General features: G+C 46.5%; 1 protein-coding gene across 4 annotated transcripts in view; it reads left to right on the top strand.

The window, feature by feature from the left end:
* FRRS1 (ferric chelate reductase 1) overlaps nt 1–18,263 on the top strand; it is a 730,440-nt gene that overhangs the window by 83,940 nt on the left and 628,237 nt on the right. The window lies entirely within an intron of this gene.

The following is an 18,263-nucleotide window of genomic DNA, read 5'->3' as shown; positions in this document are numbered from 1 at the left end:
AACAAGGTATCTGTAAGGTGGGGAATGGGGCGGGGGTGAGGAGTTGGTGGGTCACGCAGCTATCACTGCGGATCCTGGCATCAAAAGGGTTTGGGGGCAAAAAAAGGAAAGAATAGAGCTGTCCATCCCCAGGGTAGTCTTGGAGACAGTCAAGGTGCTTCATTTTAGGCAGTATGTCTCGGGGGGTTGGGGGTGTCTAACTTTCTTATGGACCACAAAACATTGGTGGAAGGTTTATCGGTTAGGGGTCTGACCAAGCTAGCACATGCATGGCTAGGCGAAATTGAGATTTCAAGAGTACAGCTACTCAGTGGAGTACCTCCCAGGCAAGAACAATTGCATTGCAGGCTTCCTTTAGATGATTCCCAGAGGGAGGAGGGGGCACGAGAACACCAAGCAGCTTGTCCAGGAGTATTGTATGGGAAGACCATTGGCAGGGTGGAATGGAGACATGCTAGTTGTGTGCACCCCACCCTTAGGCTGGCAGGTAGATGAACGGACCAGGCTTGGGCAGATTGGTCAAGTTTGAAAGGTAACTTTTAAGGGTTCTGGCAAGGCAAGGACGAATATTCCAGAGGCGCAGCTCTTATTGAAAGGCTACTTTCCTGCCCTGCCAGAGATCATTAGGGATGGAATTATCTGTATAACCCATGAAGTCCAACCAGGAGTGACAATCCCCTAAATACATGTGCAGCAACTGTACAGGTGGCCCGGGAATGGACGTCCAAGTGGAGAGGGAGGTCGGAAACTGTTGTTCATGTTTTAGTGCTTATAATGTAGTGAAGCTTCCTCGACTAACATTTGTGCCCTATTGAAACATCAAGTTGGACCGTTGTATCAACATTCTAAGCCCAATAGAACCTTTGGAAGGGCAGATAAGTTACTTATATTGATAGTAGATCATTTCTTCAAGTGTCCAGAAAAAGTGATGAGATTGTCCTCATGGAAAAGATAATGTAGTTCCTGAACATACTCTACTGGAGGCATGGTTACACAGACGTTGGCGTCAACTGGTTGTAATTCAAGAAAAAGGCTATTGAACTCTATTAGTAGATACATTTTGTGGGAAGTGACTCCTCCGTATACCATCCCAAGACCATTTGGTTGGTGGAGAGACTAAAATGGTGGTAACTGATGATTGCGTTTGGCTAGAGACGAGACAGCCTTAAAATGTGCCGATAATGCTAAGACCTGTGACGCGCACACGCCCTTGATTTAGATATCATTGTGGACCGGTCCCTATAAATAGTGACCCCACTCCGTGTCCGGAAGGCCGGTTCGCCATAGGTGATAAAAAGCGCTGTGGTGCCAAGTTGTTGTGCAGACAGCAAGTGGTCCGAGAACCAAGTCCCCATGATATAAAGCAAATCTAAATTAAAATCAACTATTAACTCCTTGTTTTGCATCTGCGTCGTGTGTCGTTACCCTAGAGGTTACTTACCAAACCACACAGACCAAAAGTTCTTGGACTCAGGGAGGCAATAATCCACACTTAGACCAATCGTTGGAATATGATTGGCTATTTACAGGCCCTTTATTCACAAAGCATACACCAAACACTATAAATGAATGAGGTTGGTTATACATAAACACAACACTAAAGAAAATACTTCACCGTTAGAGTAGTTGAGCACGAAATCTTCATCTCAGCCACCACAACACTAACCAGTCCCAAGGCAGGTGGGCAGAGAGTGATCACTTGTTCTAACGGGGTCTGGAGCAGAGCGTCCTCCCTCTCAGCGAGACCACCTCACCCGGGGGTTCTAATTCTGACAAACTACTACCTGTATACCCATCTCTTATGGGGAAAAGATCCCCGCCCACTGGATGTTGCCAAACTGTTCTGTCTGACAGAAAGCCAACAAGTATGGGGGCACAGAGTGGCAAAATCCAGTTAATGGTGGAAAAACTCAGCTTGTCTCCAGCGCGCTTGCTCTCACTGCACCTGCACAGCTCCGACTCCCTTCTAGGCGCGCCCTTGATCGAACAATGCGCCAACTATCCCTCTAGATGACCTCATCTGCTTCCAAACCTAAACATTGCAACCGTGCAACTGCAGCAGAGCTCATGCCTGGTTAAGTGAGTTTACAGAAACATATACTTCAATTGCAGTTATGAAAGTGAATGTCCAAGATGACTGCGCACCAGCGCCATGTTTTTTAATGCCTTTTCGCGTACGTATTACACTCATGGATAAGAAAACAATTATTCACTGCCGACCAGATGTTCAAGAGTAGAGCACTGATACGAGAATCTCCAGAATATTCAATGCAAACTGGCCACAAGGAATCCAATCTCTGGACTCGACTAGCCCTCAGGTAAGACTGAATCTGCATACAGAATTGAAAAGTGGCTGAGCACACCAGATTCTACTGTTTCAAACACTTGAGCTACGGCATAGCTCTATGTTAAGGGTTCAAGGGAGAAATAATTGACTCTGGTACCAAAAGTCAGTAATATACATAAGAAACAGAGTGTCCATGTTTCATGGGCACTCCAGACCCCTGCACACCTCAGTTTATTGAAATTTCAGTCAATATTTTAGAAAATAATTCTTGTATCTTGTGTTGCAATTTTCCATTCAAGGTAAGTAAGAAGGCAATCTTTTAAGAGTGCATCTAATTTACCATATCGGGCAATTTATTCAAAATGTCTAGTATTCAGACATCTTTTTAAATTCTTGAACTGTAGCCCCCATACTGGTGGATCCATTCATACATGATTTGTTACATCATTTTGTATAACATTCATTACAAAAAATTATTTATAGAGGAATTACATATTTTCTTAGCAACGACTATTTAGAAAAGTCAACTAAAAAGAAAAAGCTTGGCGCGTTTCGAGAGAATTCACTCTTCAGGAGCAATTTTTTTTTATCTTGAATCTTCACGTTTCATATTAGAATCTCTTTTCTATAAAACAAGTTACAACAATTCACATGTTAGTTTAGACTCTAAATGATGATTAATTAAATGGCTCTTGCTAGTGTGTATTAATGGGTACTTCACCTTAAATGCTTGTTCTTTGGGAAACTCTGGCACAGTCACGCAAACTTTAGATTGACCTGTGAAATAAGCATTGCAAGTGTTTTTATTTATACTATTCCTTACTATGTTGTTAGGCAAGTAAGTTAATGTAGGAATGCCAAATTACCTTAAGCAATTCCTTCACTGCTATTAGAGATGCCTTTAATTTTCGATGTGCGATCCACTTTGATTACATATTAATGCTCCTTCTTTCAATTTTGAATGGTGCGTATTCTTACCTACCAATACAGGTATATCCGTTTAACGCTGCTCATTGGCTGCTGCTGTGGCTTAGATACATTTCTGGCATTTAGGTGTAAGACTTACCGACATGTACTGATGAAATGTCCGTATGGACTAATTCGAAGATATCCTTCTTGATTTCTCTTATTCAAATAGATTGAGACCTGTAGGTAAAATGTACGCATAACAAATTACAAAAGATTATATCTCCACAGGCATTTAACCTAACTCTATTTGAAGAGGTTTATTTGCAACATCTGAGTTGTAAAATTTCGACACAATTGGGTTCGGTATTCTGTGGTAAAGAACCACATAAGAATTAAAAACCACAGTTCTCTGAGCTAACAACATTCTGCCTGATCCAAAGCCTGAGTATTGGCTGTTCAAGCCACTGTTGGGTCGGTAGTGGATAACTATCAGCCAGGATTACTTGCAAGAGGTCAAGAGAAGGGACGGGAGAGGGGGCTGAGAAACAGGCAGACGCATCCCTTCAAGCAAGATTAAGATGTTTCTCCAGTAGTAGAGAAATGCAAAATTTAGCCCCACCCAATTCAGGGTCCCCTAACCCCCACAGGGCAATACCTTAGAAGACATCCGACGGAAGAGCCAAGCATTTCGTGCCACCAGCCCACCTGGCACAACCGGCTTAGTCCTTTATGCCTGACTGCTGCAGAAAATGGAGTCAGCTGTGTGTGCAGACCTGCCTAACCTCCAGGTTTGTCCCAGAGCCTCCTCGTTTTCATGCTCTTCTGGCGGTCTCTGGGGGAAAGAGCATGAAAGCTCCAGGTTTTTCGAGGCTGCAATAACCTGTTATGTTATGTTAAAGGTATTTATATAGCGCACCGTCACCAATGGAATTCGTCTCCAGGCGCTCTGGCGGATCTGTAAACGGGAAGGAGGGTGGGTAGGGTTTGTGCTGGGCTTTGGTGCAAGTATCGGATCGGGTGAGGCCTCGTGTGCTGTAGGTGCTGTCTATATGTTGATGCGGTGTGGTAAAGTTCATGCGTATTGCTGGGTGTGAGTTTTGTGTGGCTTGAGTATGCAGAAAATTGAGGGTTGGGTTAGTGGGGTCTGTATCCTGGTGGTGGGTGGGGCTGTTGCTGGTTCCTTATGGGAATTCGCTGTGGTGGTGCTGCGCGTATCCAGCTGTATCAAGGAGAGTCTTGTATGGGGTGGTAGGTGTGTCTGAACTGTTTCTTCGGGTGTGCAACTGGGTAGGTGCCATCTATTCTCTTATCTAGTGTGGCACTGGTCGGTGGGAGCTGTGAATGGTTCAGGATCAGAATGCTGTTGATGAGGCATCCTAGTGCATCCGTCTTGGTCATCCTGTGTATTCTGTCGTTAATGTCCTCCTATCATGACTATCTTTCCGTTCTTTGGTTTTCGTGGGGTGACTTCCTTAGGGCTATTGTCAAGTTATATTTTGTGTGTGGAGGCGCATTGTGCTTCCTAAACCAACAACACAAAAGCGAGGTAGAGGGGAAGAAGGGCCCACTACTAACCTACCATCAATATGGTGGTCAACCTTTAGTACAAAACATCAGGGTTAGGTGGGTATCTATTTCCAATTTCAATAGGTAAAACCGTAGGAAAAACCAAAGTTCTTGTAAAGGGGGAATGCCTCCTATTTCATTAAATCATCAGGCAGTACAACAACTACTTGAGAAAATATATAAATATACAATTTTTATTAATGTACACAGGAAAACATATTAGTCCAAAAAAACATAATAGTCAAAAAGATAATAAACAGCGTTCGACTAAACAAAGACAGTATTATAGTTGGTATACGGACCGCACCAATTGTGCCGCCCTCTAGTGTTTGTGGTGTCAAAAGAAAGTGCTGTATGCTTGTGCAAATACGCAGTTTGTTTAAAAACAGGGTTTCGAGGGGTTTGTATCCTCCGACCTATTCCACATCTTTGACATTGATTACCACAGCTGTGCTGCTTCAGAAAACTTTTTCAGCGTAGGCGTCCTGCGTCGATGACGTCGATACGCTTGTTCGCGGACCTCCTCCGACGGTCGACGTCACCGGATGTATATATAGGACACCCGTAGCCTCAGTTCAGTTTTTTTCCACGAACATGTTCGCTTCGAAATCTCGGCACGCCTTGGTTCTATTTTGTTGAATCGGTTCTTCTATTGTTACGAGAAAGATGTCTTTGACTTCTGCTACCCCGAAGTCAGGCTTCAAGCAGTGTCAGGACTGCGGTTCCAAGATGTCGCTTACAGACCCGCACGATGTCTGCCTCTGGTGCCTGCGATGAATGCCAGTCTTTGACGTCGAAGGCCTTGCGGGAGTGGAAGAAGCTGTCGGTAGGTAGCGTTTCTAAACCCCCGTAAGTCGAAACCCGCTGGACTTTGGACTGACAATTCGAGGGGCAACTCTCCGCGTCTTAAGTACAGGGGGTCTCGTTCTAGGAGTGGGGTCCTGCCATTCCTTGGCCTCTTCGAGGCAGTCACGGAAGCGCCGTCACCGGTCGCCTTCCCCGTCCTCATTAGAGGACTCCGCCAGATGGCGGGTGGCTTGGCCCATGACACTTGTCGCTGGCCGAATGGGATGAATTCCGCCGGCAGATGATGGCAATTTTCAAATCGCATGCACCGTTTCGTCCGCGTCTTCGAGTGAAGCTGGCAGGGAACGCGCTAGAGCCACCGCTCGCATGACTTCGGACTCGGGCGGTCGGCGCTGTCATCGGGAATCGTCGAGGTACCGATCGGACAAGGATGATCGCCACCATGCCTGCTCCAGGTCCCGGTCCTCGAGGCTGTTGGAGACTGTGAGGCCTTCGAAGAAGGCATCGACGCCGTCAGCGCCATGTCCATCGAGGGACTTGCTCGAGACTCCGGCTTCGAGAATGGCGCTGAAGCTGTCGAAGGACACGCTCGGGGCTCCGGCCTCAAAGCTGTTGACGAAGACGTCAAAGCGACTCCCATCTGTGACCTCCACGCCTTTTGAGGAAAATGCCAGAGGTGCCCAGGAGAGTTGTGGAAGCTCCGAGAAAGGCGCTCAGCAAGTCTGTGCGGCCTATATTTGACCCATACTCTGTTCCTCCTCCCAGAGTGGACTTGTTCCAACCCGTGGAGTACATTTCAGAAGTAGAGGAAGGGTCTGATGAAGAGGGGGTTGTACCTCCTGAGGTTCCTGATGACCTGTCGTCTGGTCATAGCCAATTGGAAGACCTTCTTCAATCTTTACATGACGCAAGTGGTCTTGATACCTCCCCGGAGGTTGAGTTTAGCAGGCCTGAGCCTGGTACACATGCTGACGCCTCGTACAGGCACCTCATGTTGAAGGTGATGGACTATCTGGGGTGGTCTGCTCCACCTGTGGATTTTCTGCAGGATGACCTGACAGATATCTTGGACCAAGGTCCACCTACTGACCCAGTGTTGCCATTTCATATGGCCTTACAAAGAAGGGTGGCGGTGGCGGCTTGGACTGCTCCGGAGAGTCTCCCAGCAGTAAATAAGTCGTTGCAGAAAAAATACCACCCACCCAGCTAGTGGTGACCCCTGCTACTTGTCTACGCACCCTACTTCAGAGAATTTGGTGGTGCAGACGGCTACGGTCCCAGCAAAGTAGGCTGCGTACCCTACAATCCCTCTTAATAGGGACGACGAACGCTTTGATAGTTGGGCAAAGAAGGTATTTTCTTCGGGGGGTATGGTTTTAAAGGCAGCCAACTCCGTTTGTGCCCTTGCAAGATTCACGCACACTCTGTGGAATTGTGTGTCATTGGCGGCTGAACATATTACTGAAGGGGAGGAATGGGATGGTTTTCTTGCCCTCGTTCAGGATGGCAAGGATGCCATGTGTGAAACCTTTCAGTCGGGTCTGGACGTTGCAGACTGTGTCAGCCGGTGTATGGTGGCGAGCACCGTGATGCGCAGATTTGCGTGGTTGAGGAAGTCTGGGGGCTTGCTCCTGATGTACAGTCCCAGCTTCTCAACATGCCCTTTGATGGTGTCCATCTTTTTGGCAGCAAGGCTGACGAGAGCCTTGAGAGGTTGCAGACCTCCAAAGCTGCAGCGAAGTGTTTGAGCGCTGCAGTGCATCAAGCTCCGCCTTTTCTGCCTAGTGGACTGCAATGGAGGGGAGGCTCCTTTCGATACTATTCCTTTGGTAGATCGAGGGGAGCTGCCAGTCAAAGGGGCCACCGGAGGAGTACCCGAGGTGGAAAGCAGGGTACTCGAGGTGCCAAAGCTGCTCGGGCAGTTGCCTCCTTGCCCTCTGGCACTGCCGCAGCCGCTCCCGCTCAGTCATGAGGCTATGTCCCATGGTTCACCGGTTGGAGGAAGGCTGGCGCAGGATCTTGCAGAATGGCGTGCCATTACTTCAGATGTGTGGGTTCTGGAGATCATAGCCCACGGCAACTGTCTTCCTTTCCGGAAGAGGCCTCACGACAATCCACCGGGGAAGCTCTCTTTGAAGCGTCCAGATCCGCTCCTTGCGCAGGAAATCCTATCCCTGCTAGAGAAAGGTGCCATAGAACTGGTACCTGTAGCGGAGAGGAACAAGGGATGGTATTCCCCATATCTTTTGATCCCGAAAAAAGACGGAGGATTGAGACCCATCATGGACTTGCGTGGTTTGAACAAGCTCCTCAGGAAGGACAAGTTCAAGATGGTTACTCTTTCTCAAGTCCTCTAGGTCCTTAAACTTCAGGATTGGTTGGTGTCTCTCGACCTCAAGGATGCTTACTTTCATGTGCCGATTCATCCCAAGCACAGGAAGTACCTGAGGTTCGCGGTTGGCGACTCGCATTTTCAGTTTCGGGTCCTGCCGTTCGGATTGACCTCTGCCCGAGGGTCTTCACCAAGCTGATGGTGGTGGTGGCAGCGCATCTCAGGCAAAGTGGGGATTCACGTCTACCCCTACCTGGGTGATTGGTTGATAAGGGCGCGCTCTCCCGAGCAAGTCCTGGATAATCTGTATGTCACCTGGCACTCCATTCACAAGCTGGGCTTCTCCGTCAACTTAAAGAAGTCTCATCTGACACCTACCCAGCGGCTCCTGTACATCGGGGCAGTGTTAGACACATCCCTGGGGCAGTGTTCACCTCCCAGGTGAGGGCTCACCACATTCTGCATATGGTAGACAAATTTCAACGTGCCCAGAGTCTCCCGGTGTTCGAGTTCTTGAGATTGCTCGGCCTCATGGCATCCTGCATTTTACTGGTGCCAGAGGCCTGGCTGCGGATGAGATCTCTGCAGTGGGCACTCAAGATGCAGTGGTCGCAGTTCTCAGGCAGGATGACGGAGCCCGTTCAGATTCCGCCCTCGGTCGCCCAGGACCTTCTGTGGTGGGCCGTCGAAGGAAATCTGTTAAAAGGGGCTCCATTTTAGCAACAATGGCCGGAGGTGATGATCGTGACGGACGCATCCCTCACAGGTTGGGGAGCTCATGCCAACGAGCTGACAGCCAGCGGTCGTTGGTCTGCGTCAGAGTCCAGACTCCACATCAATCTGTTAGAGCTGCGGGCTGTCAGGCTAGCCCTGAAGGCTTTTCTGCCGTCTGTGCGGGGGAAGAATGTCCTGATTATGACAGACAATACAGTGGCCATGCACTACCTCAACAAAAAGGGTGGGGCAGGGTCACTTCCTCTGTGTAGAGAGGCGATGCAGCTCTGGTTCTGGGCAATACAGCAGGAAATTCCGATCTCGGCAGTTCATCTGGCCAGAGACGAAAACGCGGCGGCGGGCACTCTAAGCAGGCAGAGCACAGTCTCTCACGAGTGGGAGCTGGCTCAGGAAGTTCTTTTGGAGATCTTCGCGCTTTGGGGAACCCCACAAGTGGATCTCTTTGCCACCAGTGTCAACCGGAAGTGCGAGAGATTCTGCTTGCGGGAATTTCCTCCAAGAGGAGCCTTAGGGAACGCGTTCATAATGGAGTGGTCATTCCCACTGCTGTACGCGTTCCCTCCAGTCCCCGGCATTCCGCAGGTGTTGCGTAGGTTCGGTTCCCAGTTGATCCTCATTGCTCCGGCATGGGCCAGGCGAGCGTGGTACCCGGACCTTCTAGACATGTCTATCTGCCCTTCACGTTGTCTTCCCTACCGAGACGATCTGCTCTCACGGGAGGGGGGTCGGGTCCTCCATCCAAAGGTCAAGTCTCTCAGCTTTCATGCGTGGTATCTGAAAGGCTGAGATATAAGGATTGGGACCTCTGTGAAGATGTGATGGAGGTGTTGCTTTCGGCCAGAAGGCCCGCAACGAAATCCCTGTACCGTTGCCATTGGAAGAAGTTCTGCGACTGGTGCAGTGTACAGAATGTTGATCCTTTCCAATGTTCCATTCTTTTGGTTTTGTCTTTTGCTTTCTTTAGCCCACAAGGGCCTGCAAGTAGGTACCATTAAGGGTTACCTGGCGGCGCTGTCCATATTTAAGCGCTTGTCTAAGGAATGTTCTTATTTTAAAATCCCTTTGATTTCTCAGTTCCTAAAATGGCCAACTCATGTGTTTACACCGTCGCCTTTCCAGGTGCCGGATGGGATTTGAATTTGGTTTTAAAGTTTCTAATGGGAGCTCCGTTTGAGCCCTTGCATTCTTGTCCATTAACGCTATTGTCCTTTAAATCTGTATTTTTAGTTGCGGTTACTTCTGCCCGCAGAGTGAGTGAGTTGCAGGCACTTTCCACCAAACCACCCTTCACTGTGTTCCATAAGGACAGGGTTGTCCTTAGGGTATGGCCTTCCTTTCTTCCGAAGGTTGTGTTGGAATTCCATCTGAGCCAGAAGGTAATTCTTCCGGCATTCTATCCGCCTCCACATCCTGGTAAGGAAGAGGAGAGGCTCCATAGGTTGGACCCTAGGAGAGCTTTGAGTTTCTATCTCTCACGGATGTCCCGGGTCAGAGTGGACGATTGGCTCTTTATAGGTTACACTGGAAGGCGTTTAGGTCAGGCTGTTTCCAAGCAGACCTTGTCTAGATGGATCATTTTGACGATCTCCGAGTGTTATCGTTTGGCGGGAAAGGACCCTCCAGTAGGCTTACGGGCTCATTCTACTAGGGGTATGGCTGCCTCCACTGCACTATAGAGGGGTGTTCCTATTTGCGAAGCAGCCACATGGGCCTCTGTCCATACTTTTGTGAAACATTATTCCCTGGACTCTAGACATGGGCAAGATTTGGCCTTTGGCAAGGCAGTCCTCTATTCTGCAATTTGATTGGGCATTCTAAAAAATTCTAAATTCTTTTCCCACCTCCTAATGTTGGTACTGCTTTGGGAGTCTGTCAAAGATGTGGAATATGTCGGAGGACACAATCCCCTCGAAAAACAAGTTATTCTTACCTGGTAACGTTCTTTCGATGGGATGTTCCTCCGACGTATTCCACATCGTTCCCTCCCTACCTGCCCCGCTACAGAATTTCTTATGCGATTGCAGCTTCCGTTTCTGCAAGGCTTTCTGTAGTAATACTGGCAGAAGATTGGTGCCACACGTTCTGGGGGAAAAAACTACAACTTTGGCTATGGGCGTCGTGTGTCCTACATATAACATGACGTCGACAGTCTTAGTGGGTCAGCGAAGGAGTGTATCGACGCAGGACGCCTACGCTGAAAGTTTTCCGAAGCAGCACAGTTGTGGGAATCGAAGTCAAAGATGTGGAATACGTCGAAGGAACATCTCATCAAAAGAATGTTACCGGGTAAGAAAGTAACTTGTTCTTTGCATACGTTTCACTCACTCTCACCATGACCACTTCATACACATACTCTCAACACAACTCAACCAACCTGTTTCTTTCCAACAAACAACAAAAGTGAACAATAAGTGAAGAGAAATTCATCAGAGAACTGTCCAGGGTAGTCAAATAGTCCATTATACACTGTAAGGAGCAGTAAGCATCAACAAAACTGCTTCACGACAAATTTTCAGCCCATCTAATGGCTGCTTGTATTTTACAATTTTGACAATCGGCATAAATGCAAAAAGCAACAGAGCACACCCGCACCAAGGGCTGGTAGTGTTCAGTTAATTGCGCATCCACCACGCTGCACATTGTGTTCCCACGTGTTACCTAGAAAAAAAGGAACGAGAAAGAAGGACAATAAGGAACATTGTCCAAATGTCTAGCCAATTGCTGTTATAATTAACAGTTAGGGTATATTACATGAACCCGGCGTGGCTAAAGTGAGTGTACTTCAATTAACACTCAGGCCAGCTCGAGAGGCTTAAGAGACTTAGAACAAAAGACGAATTCCAGACGACTGATCCTGGTTACGTGTCAAAGTTAGTTGTCAAAAAACTCGCTATTATTTATCATTCATGGTTCTGGTATCTATTAACACAAAACACTTGCCACCGTCCCAAACGTACGGCGACAACCTGTTAACGGTGTTTCCGAAAGAGAAGCTCTTACCCATCGGTTGGTAATGTAACTGACTCGATTAGTGAGCGTAGGCTCAGGATATTCGGAGATGTATTCCACAACCTCTCTTTTAGGCAGAGGCTGAAGGCATCACTCAATGCAGCCTCAATTGCAGGTATTTCTATAAGGGAAGAGAGCACAAAAAAGGAAGAAAGTGCTGATTTTCTTGGCTCTTTAAACTTGATTTCACCAGGGAAGTGTCCCGACTGTGGGAAAACTTGCTACAGTTTAACATGGTTGTCTGGAATATCGGTCTCCTTTACAAACCGATAAATATCTTCTTGCACGCAGAGTCTGATACGGCTATCTGCTTCGCGCTTGCCATGCTACTGTGTGTGGCAGCAGGCAGCGCCAAATCAGCAGGCAGGCTTGTGAATAATTATCTGTGGGTCAGCGCTGATCTTCCAATCTCTATAGGCATCGGATAGGTGTTGCCGACGTTCTCTGGCAATGACAAGACTATGCAGGGAAAGAGCAAAAGACACAACAAAGGCATAAGGAATGCTCGGTGTACGTGCTGATTCGGGAGAGGTGTGCTACAGTGAAAAATGTTCCTCTCCCGTCCGTTGCACACTAGTGCAAAAAAATCACATATGCTCGAAATTGCATCTCTTACCCAGTTTCACCACTTACGTCATCGCTGGTGTAGTGGTCTGGAGTGGGCGTGGTCCCAAGTGCACAAGTCATGTGGTTGTTGCGTCTGCCTCAAATACGCGAGAACGTTACTCGAGCCTTCTCCTGATAGGTCAGGAATGTGACGTGATGTCAGGGACCTCCCCTTGTATACGAAATATGTATGGAAATTCTTCAGACTCCTGAATTAACTGTCATAATGTCGGTGGGCCTCCTTACTAGGTGTTTATTCAGTCATTGGCGTAAGTTGCATTAACCATTAGTTACGATTATTTCCCAATCTATGGAGCTTAAGTATGAAGTCATTGGAAAATTGTGACTAAGAAAAAAGGTATGTTATGAGTTGTAGTGCGCCTTTGACCAGCAATTGGTACTGTTTTTGTATTGCCACTAGATAAAAAAAATCTATTACCCAAAAGCGTGATTGTCAGAGTAAGACGCGCCGTGACATGAGCCGCTTATGGTCGAAGGTGGATAACTTGGGTCCTGACATGGGATTGTTTACTAATGCTGATGTCCATGTGTTTCTTGTCGTGCCCGGTGGTTACCTGGTACTTCGTTGTTATATATTGAGCCAGTACATTTATTCATTTAATCCCGAGATGGCACTTTTGGTCAGGAAAATCATCTGTTCTTTCTGTATCAATAGACATTTGTCCCTATTTGTGTCTGTACTCGGTAGAAGTTTATACAGGACGGTCCATTTTAGTTAGTCAGCCGTATGCATGTGTTCAACCCAGTGGTCCACCAGTGGGGCATTAGCTGTTCTGTTCCTCAGGCAGCTCTTGTGCTCACCAATTCTGAGCTTAACCTTCCTATCAGTCGCCCCGATATAGTTTTTTTGCACAGACACCATATGGCATAGATTACCATGCTGGTGTTGCAGTTCGTATGTCTATTTTGTTTCCATGGAGATCGTAAACCAAGGTCAACATCTGTGCTTCTACTTATTGAGTTGTAGTAAGTGCAGTGTCCACATGGGAAGTGGCCCGATATTGGGGGCATATTCCACATTTCTGTTATTTTCTTCTGTGGTTGGATTTTCGGAGTGATGTTGTTCCGAGTTATGAGATCTTCAATGTTTTGACTGCGTTTGAATGCTACAATGGGTCTAGGTACGGGGATCTCACTTTTATCGAGCACTGTCCAATTTTTTTTTTTTTTTATCTTGTTGGACGTGTTGCTGTAGGTGTTGACAAATACTAATTTTGCATTTTGATTCTTTTGAGGGCTATCTTCTCTATATTCCAGAAGAGATTCTCTGTGATTATTTTTCGCTCTTTTTAGTGCTTGCCTGGTTATTTGTTTTGGATAGCCTCTTGATTCCAGATTTGTTTGCATTTTTTTGGCTGTCTCCAGGAAGTCCTCTTTGTTCGAGCTATTCCTTTTCAATCTTAGGAACTGGCTTGGAGGAAGGTTATCGCGTACATGGTTTGGATGGAAACTTTTTTTGAATGAAGCATTGAATTTCTGTCTGTTGGTTTATTGTATGGTTTCACAAATAGGCTTTTGAAGACTTATTGATTGAAATGGTAAACATTTCTTGAATGAAGTGGAAAGGGTCATGTCTATTGGGGAGTACAAAACCCATCCCCTGTTCGATAACCTTAGTTTCATCTTGCGTTGGTATGTACCCAGATAGATTTACCATAATGTTTGCATGCTGCGGGTGATGCGTGGTTCCAAATCCCAATCTTCGGGGTTGTTCACTCCAAAAGGCTGTGCCATTGGAGGGGCTGACCTTTGTTCTGGTAGGTCCCACGATTAGAGTTGTTCTTGCCCGATAGTTGTTCCGTGAGTTTCTAGGGCGGCGGTTTGACTGCCCTCGTCTTGGGGTTGGATTCCCATTAGAGCTCCCATTGCTGGAGCTGAAGGAAGTGTTCCTAAATTGGACATTTTTCTGGCCGCCCATCTGGTTACCTCCAGTGGTGGTAGTCTGAAAATAATTCTCCGAGGTGTATCTGAATGCTTTTTCGTGTGAGAAGTTTGCTAGATCCTTGTTCATACTACGGACCCGTCCGGTTAAAGTACTGTCCTTGAAAGCCGTCATTTCAGTTACTAACGTGTCGAGTCTTGTGTCCAGAGGGACTAGCTTTTGTATTTCATCCTGTAAGATTTTGAGATCCACTAGAATTTTCTCAGTCATCTCATTTGCTGTGTCTATGACGAGAATGACCCAATCTCTGCCGAAATTGTTGGCTACATAACTCCATTGGAGAATGACATTTTTTTTTGTCGAGGAAGAGCCTTGGCACGTTCCTGACAACTAGTCCTTGTGGTATGGTACCTTTCCTCAGGTACTCCCAACATTATTGACCCGTGTAGTTTGGTCCTCATGAAGCGTTTTTTGAGTTGGCTGAGTTCATCCCAATTGGTGATGTTGGATGTAGCCTCATTAGAGCGCCCTAGGCCTGATGCTTTCTCAAACGGCTCTTTGACATAATTCTCATCATAACTCCTGCACCGTTCCAGTGCCATCTCAGGAGTTAAGGACAACGAAATTGTTGTTCTTCTTGTATTTGTTTGTTGTCAGGCTGTAGAGCATTATGCTTCCTGCTACATCTGGGAGAGCACTGTCAAGTGGGTGCTTATTCTGTTTCTCACCCTCTGAATTGGGCTAATGGTACGTGGTTTCCTGTTCCCTAGCTGTCTGCTGTGGTTGGGTCTAGTGGGAATGGTTATATCTTAGGATAAGGGTCCTATTGACGAGTTGTCCTGATGTTTCTGTCTTCGTCTTGCTGTGTATTCCGTCTTTGGTCTTAATATTGCTGTCTCTCGGTTAGTCGTTTGGTATATCTTGGGATTCTTCCTTAGGGTTTTTCTTTTTAGATTGCTTGGTGTGGATCCGGGTCTGTCTCTTCGTTCATCGTTGTTTTAGTTGTGTGTGCGCGCCCCTGAGGCCGGTCTATCTAGTTATGACATGAAAAGCCAAGTTTTGAGTAATGTCCTGAATAGTAGGTGGTTTCTGGAAGGTCGTTCAGGTTTTTGGCGCTTGGTGAGAGAAGGAAGATCCTCCGAGCTTTCTTTTGTTGTAGGATTTTGGTTCCAGGCAGATGTCAATGCTTGATCTGAGCGTTATTGTTGGTTGATGTAGACACGGTTTGTCTCTCAGGTACTCTGCGCCTTGGTTGTGTACTGCTCTATGAGTGATGCACATTGTTTTGAATTTTATTTGTTGTTTTATTGGTAGCCAATGTAGTGTTTTCAGTGCTAGCGTGGTGTGTTCTCTTTGGGGTAGTTTCAGAAGCAGTCTGGCTGCCACATTTTGTATGCGTTGTAGTTTTATAGCCTGTTGGCGTAGTCTACTCTGGATATGACCAGAGAGCTGATGGTTGCTTTATTGGTGAATGATAGGAACGGTAGGATCCTCTTAGCCGCTTGCAGGAGGAAGAAACATTTCTTGAGAAGTGCGTTAACTTGTGGCTCTAGCATCAGATTGTTGTCCATCAGGATCCCCAGGTTTTTTACAATCAGTGAGGATGCTGGGGTTGTCCCGAGTTCCCTTGGCCAAGGGATGAAGTGGTTTTCTCCTCCATTTTTCGACATGATCATTATTTCTGTTTTGCCTGGTTTGATTTTGAGGCAGTTGAAGTTCATCCAGATGAATACATCGCGGAGGCAGTTTCCTAGCGTTGAGTTAATTTCCAGGTTGTCTTTTATTTTGAAGATTTGTGTATCGTCGGTGTAGTTGTAGCAGGTGAGGCCGTGACTTTTGATGATTCTGATAAGTAGATATAGGTAGATGTTGAATAGTAGCATTGAGAAGGACGATCCTTGTGGTACTCCACAGGTGGAATCTTTCTGGCTGGATTTGAAGGGTTTCATCCATACTGTTTCCGTTCTGTTTGTTAGGAAAGATTTGATCCATAGTAGGGCGGTGTCTGTTATTTGAAGTCCTTCTAGTCTCGTTAGGAGGGTGTCGTGATTAACTGTGTTGAATGCTGCTGATAGGTCTAGGAGTATCAAGACTGTGCTGTTGTCTGAATCTGCGTTCATTTTTAGGTTGTCCCATATTGAGAGAAGGGCTGATTTCGTTCCTCTCATTGGTCTGAAGCTGACTTGTGCCTGGTCTAGTAGGCCATGCTATTCTATGAATTCTTGGGTCGTTTTGTATATGTACGTTTCAAGCAGCTTGGCTGTATACGGGATGTTGGAGATGGGTCTGTAGTTGGAAAGGTACTCTATGCTTCCCACTGAGTCTTTGAGTAGTGGCCTGATGTATGCAGATTTGAAGGCTTGTGGCACTTTCCCCGTTGTGATTGAAAGGTTGAGGACGTTCCTGTGATATTCCATGGGCGTTCCTTGTTTAAGAATTGATTTGTATATGTCTGGCGGGCAGGGGTCTGCGGGAGACCCCGAGTTATTGCTTTCATTTACCAGTTTGACAAATGTCTCCACTGATATTTCTGGGAAGCTTTGTAGTTTGTTTGTTCCTCCTGAGTGTAGGTGGGGGGTCATAGTCGGATTGGGTGGTCTGCTTTGTTTGGTTTGTTGGATGGTGGTGATTTTGTATTTGAAGTGGTCTGCAAGAGTATTGCATAGTTTCGTAGACTGAGTTGGCGTGAGTTTTTTTGGGTGTTTGGTTCTTCAAAGATTTGGTTGTCCTAGTGTTTCCTCTTGCTTTTTGTATTTCCTTTTTGTATGCGCGGTTGTGTTGTAGGAATTTCAGCTTATTTGCAATGTTGTTTTTTCTCCAATAAAGTTTTAGTCTTCGCTTTTTCCTTTTCATGGTGCTGAGTAGTGGGGTGAACCATTTTGCCATTGCCCGTTTATGAGAAGGAGTGAAAGGTTTTTCTTTGGCGATGTTGTCTATAGTTGTTATAATCCAAGAGTGCAGTAGGGCTACTTTTTAGTCCAGGTCATCTTCTTCCATAAATGTTGGGTGTGGTTTGCTGAGCTCCAGGAGTTCAATAAGGTTGGAGTTTTTGATGGTTCTCCAGTTTCTTTTCATGGTGATCGGTGGTTTGTCTGGTTGATTGTTTACTGGAGTGGTCATTTTGATTACAAAGGGGATGATGATGAGGTGGTTGCTCCAGAGAATTTGAGCTGGGGGTGCCGTGGTTAGGAGTTGTTTGTTCAGGAAGAATGCATCGAGTGTATGCCCTGCCGAATGGGTTGCTCCTTTGACTAGTTGTTGTAGATTCATTGCTGCTAGTTGGCTGGTTAGAGATTTTTGTATGGTCGTGGTTTCTTCTTCGAACCAGATGTTGAAATCTCCAAGGACGATCAGGTGATTGTGTTTGATGGCTAGGATGGTGATTGCTTCTGTGAAGGCGTCTACGAAGGTTGCATCATAGGTTGGTGGTCTGTATATCCGTATGAATTTCAGGTTAGTTTTGGGGCTTACTGATAGCCGTATGATTAAGGATTCACATTTATCGATGTTAAGTGGTTCTTCCAGTTTGATATCCAGGTTTTCCATGTGGATGATTGCCATTCCCCCCCACCCTCTTAGTTTTTCTGTTTGCTTGGACGCATTTGAAGTCTTCAGGCAGGCAGTTGTCGAGGGTGATCTTGTAGTTGTCGTCTAGCCATGTTTCTGTTACAAAAAGGATGTCAATCACTCCGTCACAGAGCAGATTGTATATTTCCGTGGCGTATTTGGACATTGGCCTAGCATTGATTAGGTTGCAGTGGATCTTTTTGGTGCGGTTTTCCTTGTTAGTAGTACCTTGTTTTGGTTTGCAGTTGTTTGGTTGCGGTATATCTTTATTGGGGTTGATTGGGGGTGGATGAGGATCATGCTCTTCTGGCGGTCTCCGGGGAAAGAGCATGAAAGCTCTGGGTTTTTCGAGGCTGCAGAAACATGCGTGACCGTCTTCCTTTGACGGTATTTAGAGGATGCATGCGAAGAGGCAGGGTACACAGAGTCCACAGGGCTCCCACTGGCACCTTTTAAACATTTTACATGTATTTTAATGTCCAAAGATAAGAACGTGGGGTGACATTAGCGGTTTTGCATCATAAATGACGCACACAACCCCA

The sequence above is a fragment of the Ambystoma mexicanum genome, chromosome 1q, assembly GCF_040938575.1.
Source record: "Ambystoma mexicanum isolate Mex_15411 chromosome 1q, UKY_AmexF1_1, whole genome shotgun sequence".
Lineage (NCBI taxonomy): Eukaryota > Metazoa > Chordata > Amphibia > Caudata > Ambystomatidae > Ambystoma > Ambystoma mexicanum.
This window is presented reverse-complemented; position numbering and strand designations above follow the sequence as displayed.